This window comes from Oryctolagus cuniculus, chromosome 11, assembly GCF_051225735.1.
Source record: "Oryctolagus cuniculus isolate XC-2025 breed Fujian yellow rabbit chromosome 11, ASM5122573v1, whole genome shotgun sequence".
In the NCBI taxonomy this organism is placed as follows: domain Eukaryota; kingdom Metazoa; phylum Chordata; class Mammalia; order Lagomorpha; family Leporidae; genus Oryctolagus; species Oryctolagus cuniculus.
The window spans coordinates 112,450,139-112,462,737 of NC_142877.1; the positions used below are offsets into that span (position 1 = coordinate 112,450,139).

Consider the following 12,599-nt stretch of genomic DNA (forward strand, 5'->3'; position numbering starts at 1 on the left):
ACACAGAGCAGGTAGAATGCTGTTGGGTGGGACGTGTGTAGCCATGACCCTCTTGGCAGCTTCGCACACACACAAATTTGTCTTCCAGTAGAGAGAAGACCTGAGCCTCAGGTTTCCCACTGAGGGCAAGCTGACATTGATGTTGGAAGCTCCTTTCCTGCTAAGGCTCTGGGGAAACCCAATATTTAATGACTCCTCTGATTCCGAGGTGCTGCTAATCTATTATTGTCCTCAACATGACACTGGGACTGTTTGTGTGTTTTTTCAGAAATTGGCTGCATTGATTTCTGCCCAATGTTAAACATTGCCCAGCTGCCTGAGAGGCACTGAGGCGAAAGATGACAAGAGCCATGAAAGACAGAGTGGGGTTTTTCTAGACAGCAGCCTTGGAGGAGCTGCAGAAAGTCTATCCAGATACCCCTTCCCTCCTATGGCCTGACACAATGCCCCTGGCTCCACTACTAGCATCAGAGAATTCCCAGGACTGGAGGAGCCTGTGGAACCATACAAACACCTTGGGCAGCGATGGTAAGTCAAGTGAGACCCAGCAGAGGAAGTGCCTTCCTCAGAAGTACTGACAGTGTTTCAGTCCTTTAGACCCAATGCTAGGCACCAATAAGTCCCTCACTAAATGCTTCTGTATTTACTGATTGCACCTTAGAGCCAGATTGTGGAAGGTTAGAATTAGGACACCATGTTGGGAAGGGACCAGTTGCAGGAAGGTCTAGGAGGCAAAGTGAGAGCAAGTTGCAGGAACAGGAAATGTGAAGCTGAGTACAGGGTGCTCATAGGGGGAAGTAATGAGAGACTGGCCACAAAGATAGATCAGGGTGACGTGGTAGGAGTCCTACAAACCAGAGCTGTCCAACGGTACGCAACAGCATAGCACAGCTGCCTCTGTTCTGTCATTTGGAAGCTCCGGGCCATTTCCTCGCAATGGCATGAGGGACTCAATTCCTCTCCTCTCAAAATCTGCCACCTTCCTTGAATACAGCAATGTTCATTTGGCGAATATTCACTGAGTGCCTACAACATGTCAGGTGCTGGGCTAGGTTCTGGAAATTCACCAGGGAATGAGACAAACGAGGTTCCTGCCCTTAATAAAACTTACATTCCCTTGGGATACAGCATGGTAAACACGAGTAACTGAGCAACTGCATAATTACAGACGCTCTGAAGAAAAGACACAGTATGATGCGACTGGAAGCAAGTTGTAAGAAGAGCTTCAAATGTACTTTAAATGGCATCTCTGAGGAAGGGACATTTCTGCTGAGATCTAACAGGAAAATGAGATGCAGCCTGCTCTGCAGAATGATGGGAGCCACTGGGCTCAACTAGACAAAGTGACAAGTGCAAGAGTCCAGAAATAAAAGAATGAGACAAAAATCAGAACTGACCAAGGCACACTCCATCACATCCTAGGTATTGAGAGCAGTCTTCTCAATATCTAGGTTAAACTCAACAGTTCTCAAACTTGAAATAGCACTCGAATCACCCAGGGAGTCTGTTAAAATGTGCATTCTTGGGGCAGGTGTTGTGGGGCAACAGGTTAAGCTGCCACTTGGGATGCTGGCATCCAAAATCGGAGTGCCTGGGATCAAGCCCTGCCCACTTGTTTGACCCGTCTTCCTGCTAATGCCCCTGGGAAGGCAGCAGTCGATAGCTCAAGTATGTGGGTTTCTGCCATCTGAGTGGGAGACCCAGAGGGAGGTCCTGGCTCCTGACTCTGGCCTGGCACAGCTGTTGCAGGCACTTGGGGAGTGAATCAATGGATGGAAGAACTTTGTTTCTCCCTCTCTGTCATTATGCTCTTGAAATACTTTTTTTTTTGAAATGCACATTCTTGGGCTTCATTCTATGAGATTTGGAGCATTTTAGATAAACACGTTAGCTTGTTTTAGTGCAAGTCATCCTCAGAACAATTTCTGGAGAACCATGGAATTAAAAGGAGGGCTGCAGTTGAGCACAGAAGGGCATGAGGGGGTGGGGATTAGGCTGGAGAGTGAATCAGAGGGAAGAGGTTAGCACATACCACGAGTGTGCTATCTCTACCTTGTCGTGCTTGGACCTGGCATCTCTGTGCTCAGAAGGGCAAGCTGAGGCATAACGACAGCAGTGATTGCTAAGGAACTTGATTCTGGGGGATCCTGGAATCCCTGGAGACATCAGGATGGAGAATTGTTATGGGATGAAAGGAAATCTCTGCTAATAGGGGCCTGGTAATAGTCATCCCACCCACAATTCCTTCCAACCCATCCTCTTTGAGGTTCAGTTTGGAAGACAACTCCTGGCTCTCCTAGGAGGGTGAGGAGTTAAACATAACACATTTTCAGCAGGCTGGAGGTCCCACGGGAGCAGCTGGATGTCATTGTTAGAAGAGTGTGGGCTGTGGAGGAGCTCTTCAAAATAGGACAAAGTCAGTGGCAAAACAATTGGCTGCATCATTCCAAACTCATTCCAAACCCATCTGAGCAAATTACACAGAAAGCAAGCAAGAGTCATTATGATTTATATAAATATACGTTGCAGATTTCATTAAGATTAACTCAGCTTTGCAGTTATCACTTGCTGAGTTGTTTGCCTGGCCCTTAATCTTCATTTGCAAATGTTCATTAGCCTCATAAAGAACTCTTGGTGGCCAGAAGCAAACTCAACCTTCACCTTGCTTTCTTCTCACCAGGGCTGCCCAGGACATGTCTACCAGGGGCTTCATCCTGGATGAAACCTCAAAAAAAGACCCTTTCAAAGCATCTGATGGCAAAAGAGATCCAGACACATCTGTGTAAAAACTGTCTTCAAGCCAGAGCCACTCATGGGGCCTCACACAGGGTGAAGAACCGTGTCTTTCTGTTGTGCATTTCCCACCTACAAATAGACACCCGGGCAGGGACGCTCAGAGGTGATAAGTCTCTACGTCAGTTGAGCAGTCATTCAATGATTCAATTAAATCCATTTATTAAGCTGTAAGTTGCAAGCAGTGAAAGGCCTTGGATAGAAAGATGAAGAAATCAGAAGACTAAAATGCTTTGCCATAAAGGAATTTACTAGAGTTTAGAAACTCATATATCAACAGGTTTCTAAGTTGGTGATGGTAATAGGGGTTGTGAAGAAATCATAATAATACCCCATGTGACGGGGGTCTTGTATTTTATTGAGCAAGCTGGAGGTTTTCAAGTGTTCTAGACACTTCATCTTTTATCTTTCCAAATGAGGTCTTAGGTAGAGATTCACACAGTTGTTGGAGTGACCTTTCTAAAATGTCAGGTTGGCCATGTCACTCCCCAGCTCAGGAGAAGGGTACAAAAACTTTTTTTTCTTTTTGACAGGCAGAGTGGACAGTGAGAGAGAGAGACAGAAAGAAAGGTCTTCCTTTGCCGTTGGTTCACCCTCCAATGGCCACCGCGGCCGGCACACTGCAGCCGGCGCACCGCACTGATCCGATGGCAGGAGCCAGGAGCTTCTCCTGGTCTCCCATGGGGTGCAGGGCCCAAGTACTTGGGCCATCCTCCGCTGCACTCCCGGGCCACAGCAGAGAGCTGGCCTGGAAGAGGGGCAACCGGGACAGAATCCAGTACCCCAACCAGGACTAGAACCCGGTGTGCCGGCGCCGCAAGGTGGAAGATTAGCCTAGTGAGCCGCGGCGCCGGCCCAAAAACTTTTTTGTAAAAGGCCACTTGGTATCTGTTTTTGATTTTGTGAGCCAGACAATTTCTGTGGCAACTACACAGCCTTGCCCTTGCAGTGCTCATAAACCAGACACAATAAGTAGATGAATAGCCTTGGCATTGTTGCAATAAAATTGGCATTTACCAAAACAGGCAGTTGGCTAGTTTGGGCCCATGGCATAGCCTGCCGTTGTGTTAGAATCACTCAGACCTTTCTCATTGTTAACCCCAGCACCCAGCTCACCTCTCCATCCCACCCCTCTGCACCAGCCACACATGTAGCCTGAAAACGCCACGTTCCTTCACAGCACCACGTCTTGGCACATGCCAGTCAGCATACGTGACTTGTCCTTCCTTTCACCTTCAATGAAATTCCTATTTATTCTTTGTATTCTAGCACAATGTTCTCCTAATTTCATGTTGTAAATTTTTCTATAATATTTGTCTATTTAGAAATACTGATTTGCATGTGTATCTAACCCAGCAGAAAATGAATTCCTTAAAAGCAGGGGCCATATCATTACTACTCTCTGAATACCTGTTCCCAGCACGAAGGAATATTTGATGACTATAACACAACCCCCAAGAAATGGTGGAGGAGGCGCTACACTAAAAGGAGACACAGTGCCACTGTGGGTTCTGCTCAGTCAGAAGGGTCATGGCCCATTGAAAGGAGCTATCACTACTTGACCCAGATAAAGCCTACAACCTCTAATTTCTAGCTCTGGAACAGAGACAACTGCTGTCTCTTGGGAGAACCTGCCTCTTTCCAAATTCCTCTTCTGTTCCTGTCTCCCTCCATTTCTTCTTTTATGCTTCCTTCCCTACCACATCCTAACTCCTCAAACAATGGGCACAGAATTATGAGGGGCTATTCCAATGCTTTGATATGCTCAATGAAATTTTTGGATTAAAATCACTAATTCAGCACATAGTTTTGAGACTCTTTTGTGTATTGAGGACATACTTTTAAACGAGGTAGCTATAGCCCAAACTCAAAAAATTTAAAGATTACTGGGGGAGGGGAGACAGGGAAGCAAATGAATGGGTACTTAGACTACAGATTGGTACTGCAGAAGGTGGGAGTAATAGAAGAGCTTCAAACCCAGAGCCAGCATGGAGGGGAGGCAGAAAGGTAATCTTTCCTCTTTTTAAGATTTATTTATGTATTTGAAAGTCAGAGTAACACAGAGAGAGGAGAGGCAGAAAGAGAGAGCCGGAGCTGTGCCGATCCAAAGCCAGGAGCCAGGAGCTTCTTCTGGGTTTCTCATGTGGGTACAGGGGCCCAAGCACTTGGGCCATCTTCTGCTGCTTTCCCAGCTCGTAGCAGAGAGCTGGATGGGAAGTGGAGCAGTCAGGACTCGAACCGGCACCCATATGGATGCCAGCACTGCAGGCAGCAGCTTACCCGCTATGCCACAGCGCCGGCCCCAAAATCCTTCCTTCTTAGACTAAGTGAAATAAGAGGCATGGCATGGACTGGTCTTACTTGACAGGAGTAGGCCAAGTGAATGGGGCAAAAAACATTTCAGGCATACAGGATAGAAAAGGCAAAGACCTTAGTGTGAAAAAGAGCATGAATTCAGGGGGACAGAGAGTCATTTGGTCTCAGATAAAGCTGTATCACACTCGAAGTTTGTAGACAGTTTCATGAGAGCTGACATCACTAATCCTGGGGAAGAATCTGGTGAGCAGGGAGCCCAGCAAAAGTTTCAGGAGGCGGCAACTTGGAGCCACTCATGTAGAAATAATGGAGCTCCTGCCAACCTAGATTAAAGCATGACTGGGCTATCTCCTAAGCCAAGAGCCATCAGTCCGTGCCTTCTGCAAATATAAACGAGCCCCTGTAACGTGGAAGAAGACACACTGAAGACACAGAAATGGACAGGCAGGTTCTCAGAAGCCCATCAGTCAGGCTGAGGGTTGGGGTGGGGGCCTAGGCAGAGGCACTGAAGGAACTTTTGGAAAGCGAGAATCAATAAGAATAGAAAAGAGTACAAGAATACCTTGAGCAATGGAAATCAGGGTAGAGAGCTCAAATCCAGACACCACTGATGGTGCCCTGGAAGCCAGCACTCTTCTGTTTATTCTGCCCGTCTGCAGTCATTGCGGATGTTGCCTGGGTCTATGGGCCAAAAGCCCTGAAGGAGAGGACAGCTTGTTTGGCCGGTTGAGAAGTCCCAAGTCTCCAAACATTCTGAGGTCCTTTTTGCCAGTAATGCATCTTCCCTCTCTTTCAACACAGGGCTTCCATTCCTCTTTAGAAATGAAAACACCACAGCCAAGTCCTTTTCACTGGGCTTCTTTCGAGCTTCCTTCTTTTAAGCTTCAATAGCCTCTCCATGAACAACTCACAGAACCTTGTTCTGAGCATTTTGGGCTCTGGGTTTAGAGACCATGAGCCTCCCATACCAAGAGCAGATAACAAAGACTGCCTTTGGGGCAAGATTTACATATCCAACAGCCCAGCCTCTCACTCCTCTCCTCCATTCAAGACAAGAGGGTCTGCAGAAGCCCTGATCTCCCAATTGTCCCATGGCCAGGAGGTAGGGAGATAAAACTGCTGTGCAGAGGACCCAAGGGAAGACCAAACTAGGGCTGCCTGACTCTTATCAAAAGGAAAAGTGGTTACAGCACTTTTATTGTTTTTAAAAGAAGTAATGCAGGAAAAAAACTCGGAATATGAAATTAAATTTGCCAAAAATGCTGAGACTTGGTCCTTGGAGAAACATTATCTCTACTGCATAGTGAAACACATCAACTCTGGGGTCGCCTGGCAATTACTGCACGGCAGAGGCTCCATTTGTTCTTGCGTAGACAATATTATCTGGCACAAAAATAGGGATGGTCGGTACAAGTTTTTGTAGACACAATTCCATATTGTAAGAAAGTGCTGCTGGGGGCTCTTCGTCCATATATAGTCAACATCCTGTTTTGCATGACAGTCAATAAGTCCCCATCGCCTAACGAGTGGGGCTTGTCAAACATCTTGGGAAGGGGTAAAGACATCAGGCATCTTCCAGTGTTAGAAGATGGTTAAAAGTAAAAGAGGCAGGGACCGGCACTATAGCACAGTGGGTGAAGCCGCTCCCTGCAATGCCAGCATCCCATATGGGTGCCAGTTCTAGTACCAGCTACTCCACTTCCAACCCAGCTCTCTGCTATGGCCTGGGAACACAGTAGAAGATGGCCCAAGTCCTCAGGCCCCTCTACTTGTGTAGGAGACCTGGAGGAAACTCCTGGCTCCCGGCTTTGGATCGGTGTAGCTCCAGCCATTATAGCCATTTGGGGAGTGAACCAGTGGATGGAAGACCTCCCTCCCTCTGTTTCTCTCTCTCTCTCTCTCTCTCTCTCTCTCTCTCTCTCTCTCTCCACCTCTGCCTCTGCCTCTCTGTAACGCTGCCTTCAAATAAATAAATAAATATTTTTTTAAAAGTAAAAGAGGTGATCTCTGGTAGGTTATTCCTTTTCCTTTCACAGATTGGCATTTCTCAAAGTTTGAGCTAGAGAATTTGTGAGAAAAACTGAAATGTATTTATATAACATATCTTTTAAAGACCCATAAATTCAGCTCTATTTCCGCCACCCCCCAGATGAATTTTTCTTATGTTAGTAAATATTTTCACACACACCCCTTTGCCTATATAAACACAGGCTTGGTCACTTATCCAAATCCACAGTAATTCATTCAGAAGAATAGCACATGGAGCCTCCAGCAATGACAAACAAATGTCAAACATTGTTAAGGGGAGAGTATGCAGATCTTGAAAGCTGCTGCTGCCTTGGCAGAAAGCAAAACAGAGAGCAAGGACCTAGCAGCCCTTTCACCAGCTCAGTTCACTGCGCCTCTGTGAAATGGTAGGTACTGACAACTGGAGTGCATTCTACCAGTGAGTACTCTAGGTCACCCATTTTCTCTTGTCTAATAGTACCCAGGACTTCACTGCCTTCAAACCAGCCAGACTGGACAACCTATACCAGAATTCCACCCCAGGAGTTTAATACACGTCACTATTTCTGGGACCACAGATTGTATCCATCAGAGCCTTGTTGCACATGACCGGGCTACTTCTTTAACAATTTTTTTAGAGTTAATCTAGGCGATTATCAGGGGAATTGAGCAGACTATGATATTGGCTCCAAGAATGACTTCTTAATTAACACTGCAAAAGTGGCCACCAAGGGAACTATCCCCTCTACCACAACAAGAAGGCTGGCATCTAGCACCGCAGAGACTCAGTCCCAGGGTCATGGCAAGACTGCAAGGTCATTAACAGAAACAGAATGTCTTCTGTTTCATAGCCTTTCCTGCCTAGCCATGATACAAGTCTTGCCAAGTGTATCTGATTACAAAACCAAACTTATATCCAAAATCTTAGCAATAGGAGAGCCCAGGAAACACCACTTTTAGTATTTCGGTGTCTTCAGCACAAAATAGTTGAAGGAAGTTGCCAGAGAGAAAGCCATTCTACAGTATTCACTTTCCCACCACCATTCTCTCCATCCAAGTTCTTAAATTATGAGTCAATGAGCCAAGTCGTTGTTGAGATGTTATTGTGCACAAAGCACCTTAGAGGGTACAGAGATGTATGAGGTGTGTCTAAAGTATGATGTTTGTGGATTCAAAAGCTATCTGAGTTAATGAACTGGGATTAATAGCCACCTTCAAAGGGAACCCTCTGCAGATCACACATGGAAACATGGTACAATCTTGCCTTTTCTCAACACCCTATTAGGAACAGTCATGAGTGTACTCTACATCAGTGTACACTCACTCACGTGTACACTGGGAGATCAGGCTTGTGACACTACAGCCGTACCTGTCAGGGTGTTAGCCCATGTTCTTGTGTGTCAGGCACTGTGCTGTAGTCTTCACATACATTAGCTTGCCTCAGCTGTACACCAAATCACACTACCAAGTAGATGCTATTCTCATTTCTGTTTTATTGTATGAAACAGAAGTAACTTCCCCCATAACATGCTTTCTAAGTATCAGCTAAGAAATAAAAACTGTGGCTTAAAAGATCATTCCCTTCCCACAATGTTACATTCTTTTCATGAGGTAAGGGAATAGAGTTTTCTTCTTGCCTGGTAGTCTACTGTGTCTCTCAGGCTTGGTTTCCACTGACTTTCAACTGACTCAAGATGGGGGTCCTCTCCTGGTACACAAAGATACTTTTTTTTTTGGACAGGCAGAGTGGACAGTGAGAGAGAGAGACACAGAGAGAAAGGTCTTCCTTTTGCTGTTGGTTCACCCTCCAATGGCCGCCGCGGTTGGCGCGCTGCGGCTGGCGCACCGCGCTGATCCGATGGCAGGAGCCAGGCACTTATCCTGGTCTCCCATGTGGGTGCAGGGCCCAAGGACTTGGGCCATCCTCCACTGCACTCCCTGGCCACAGCAGAGAGCTGGCCTGGAAGAGGGGTAACCGGGACAGGATCCGGCACCCTGACGGGGACTAGAACCCAGTGTGCCGGCGCCGCAAGGCGGAGGATTAGCCTAGTGAGCCGTGGCGCCAGCCACAAAGATACATTTGAGATGGCTGTTCTTGGGGCCGGCACTGTGGTACAGCAGGTTAAGCTGCCAACTGCAGCACTGGCATCCCATAGGAGCACCAGTTTGAGTCCACTTCTGATCCAACTCCCCGTTAATGCACCTGGGCGAACAGCGGAGGATGGCCCAAGTGCTTGGGCCCCTGATACCCATGTGAGAGACCCAGATGACACTCCTGGCTCCTGGCTTTGGTCTGGCCCAGTCCTGGTCACTGTGGTCATTTGGGGAGTGAACCAGCTGTTGGAAGATCTCTCTTCTTTCTATCTCTCTCTGCATCTCCCTCTCTTGCTATACCTCTTTCAAATAAAATAAATAAATCTTCAAAAAAAAAAAAAAAAAAGAGAGAGAGAGATGGCTGCTTTTACTGAAGAAATGCAAGAGAACATGCCAGTCTTAGAGGCAGCAGCAGTGTTCTGAATCATGGATTATTATTTGAGTATACCCACAGCTTCCCTGGGTGACTGCCTGAGAAAGGGACTCTAATCAACCATGTGTAACCCTTCATGGTAAATATAATCAATAGCATCTGGATATATAAGGTGAAGCGTTTATATGAAATGTAGGCATGATATTTAATTATTACATATTGATAATATTTTGGGCCTCGTCTCATTTATATGTAATTTGTTCCTTTCTTCATGTTCTTCCTTTTATGCACTATAACCCTGGGGTCTAATACATGAGCCCATTTTAGTTTTGATTCCTGTTCAGCCACTTATTAATCACAGGGGTTTGAACTACACACTTAATTCCTTCTTAAACCTCATTTTTCTCATAAGTAAACTGATGATGGTAATAATACTTACCTTACAAGGTTATTCATAGAATGGTTAAACAAATTAAACCTGATAATCCTATGAAAGCATTGATATACTCTCTGGTACACAGCAAAGACTGAATAAATGCAAGATAATATTTATTATTTAGCATGTGCAAAAATCTGTACTAGAAGCCCTGAACACTCTTACCTTTTCTAGTTCTGCGTTTACCGAGTACTGAAATCATACAATATTTCTAATGTAATTTCAGCCTTCGAGGAGCTCACTGTGTGATGGAAAAGACTGACCTATTAAAAAAAAAATCAGTGGAATTCAGACCAGGGCACCCAGCCACGATACATCTCTATCCTGCAGATATGGAATTGAGTGGTTGGCTCTGCTTGACTACGCTATCCAAGAAGCCTTCAGGAAGTGATATTTGTGGTAACTGTAAAAAGATGATTTCCAGAAAGTGGAAACAAAGGGAATTCCATGCAAAAAAAATAAAGCAAGTTGTCACAAAGGGCACCACAGGTAACGGGGCAAGTCTCAAATTCACGGTGGGAGGTAGATGGCTTTCAAGCATATCAGGAATCACCATAATCAATTACATACAACGTCAGCCAACACTGATGCATACCACGTGAACCACAGCATTCCACGCGGCCCCCTCACTACCCAGGGTCACATTCCAGGAAGGGTCTCACTGCAAGAGGTAGTCAATGGCAAGTTTTCCCAGACTTCCTACTGAAACCTGTGAAGGAACAGGAATGCAACTGACTCCAAGGATTCCTAAGATTCCTTAAAGCTGGCATCCCTCTCCCCAGCATCTCACAGTATAGAAACCACCAGTCATCCGTCCCCTGTATTCCCCAGGTGCCCACATGAGAGTCCTTCACTCCATCCCTGCCCCCGGCCTCACCTCCATGAGCATGCTTTGTTCATACCTGCTGGCATGTTCAGGTGGGGGGAAACGGAGTTCTCAGTAGTGCACAAGACAATGTAGACAGGGCACTCCTTCATGGCAAAGTTCACATGGGTTTCTTCTCTTTGCGATCCTAGAAGCATTATATTTAAAAAAAAATAACAAATTTGAGATTGAACAATTTTTAGCATTTTGCCATATTCACTTCATATGTAGATGTTACACATATATATACTATTTTTCTAAAAACAGGGATATTAATATCACATAAAGTGGGATTCATGACAATGATCATAGAGTGAGGAAAGATGGCTATATTTTCATGTATATGCTATAATTCAGTGAAGACTAGTTATAACTCCCTATATACCAAATACTATGAAATCCACATAATTTGTATACACTATCTATATATATTTGCTGCCACATATAGGAGAAAGCATAGAATATTTATCTTTCTGTATCTGGCTTATTTCACTTAGCACAGTGATCTCTAGTCCCATTCATTTTGTTGCAAATGCAAGGATTTCATCCTTTTTTGTGGATGGCTAATATTCTATTACATATATATATATACATTTTATAAATACAATGTATATGTAATCTTTTTTAACCCAGTTATCAGCTGATGGACATCTAGGTTGACTCCAAACCTTTGTTATTGTGAATTAGGCTGCTGTAAATATGGGAATGCAGGTATCTCTTCCATATGCTGACTTCACTTCCTTTGGCTGTATTCCCAGTAGTGGGATAGCTGGGTCATATGGCAGATGAATTTTTTAGTTTTTGAGGAATATCCATATTGCTTTCCATAATAGTTGTACTAATTTGCAATTTCACCACAAGTGTATTTGGGTATGCTTTCCTCCACAACCTGACCAGCATTTTCTGTTTATTTGTGGATAATAGCCATTCTAACTATGGTGTGAGATGAGGCCTCATTATGGTTTTTATTTGCATTTTCCTGAACTTTAGTGATCCTGAGCATTTTTAATGTCTATTGGACATATGTATTTCTTACTTTGAAAAATGTCTATTCATACCCTTTGCTCATTTCTTAACTGGATTGCTTATTTTGTTGTTGCTAGGTTTCTTGATCTCCATATATACTCTGAGTATTAATCCTTTAGATGCATAGCTTGCAAATATTTTCTGTAAGTTGTCTTTTCACATTGTAAATTGTTTTCTTTGCTGAGCAGGAACGTCTTAGCTTGATATAATCTCATTTGTCTATTTTTTCTTTTGAGTTTTTCCCAAAACTCTTTGCCTAGCCAATGCAGCATTTCCTCTGTTTTCCTTTAGTAATATGAGAGTTTCCAGTCTTAGGTTTAGATTTTCAATCCAGTTTGAGTTTACTTTTATATAGGCTGTGAGGTAGGGGTCTTGGCTCAAACTTCTGAATGTGGAAATTCAGTTTTCCCAGAACAGTTTGTGGAAGAGACTGTCCTTTCTCCATGGAACATTTTTAGCACATTTGTCAAAAATTAGTTGATTTTAGATGTGCTAATTTATTTCTGGGGTTTCTATTGTCCTACATGTCTGTTTCTATGCCAGTATCATACTATTTTGGATATGATAGCCCTGCACTCTGTCTTACATCTGGTACTAGAATATCTCTAGCTTTTTTCTGTTATTGTTGCTGTTGTTGTTCTTTAAGAATTCTATGGCTATTTGAGGTGTTTTATTTTTCCATATGAATT

General features: G+C 44.4%; 1 long non-coding RNA gene across 16 annotated transcripts in view; it reads right to left on the minus strand.

Moving 5' to 3' along the window:
- LOC138844427 (uncharacterized) overlaps positions 1–12,599 on the minus strand; it is a 204,726-nt gene that overhangs the window by 71,675 nt on the left and 120,452 nt on the right. For 14 of the 16 annotated variants that reach the window (XR_016216311.1, XR_016216314.1, XR_016216313.1 and 11 more), the window contains one exon: positions 10,922–11,032. This is a non-coding gene — a long non-coding RNA (uncharacterized LOC138844427). Of the gene's footprint in view, positions 1–10,124; positions 10,729–10,921; positions 11,033–12,599 lie in introns of those variants that run through there. The other 2 variants (XR_016216321.1, XR_016216310.1) reach the window with 2 other exon arrangements.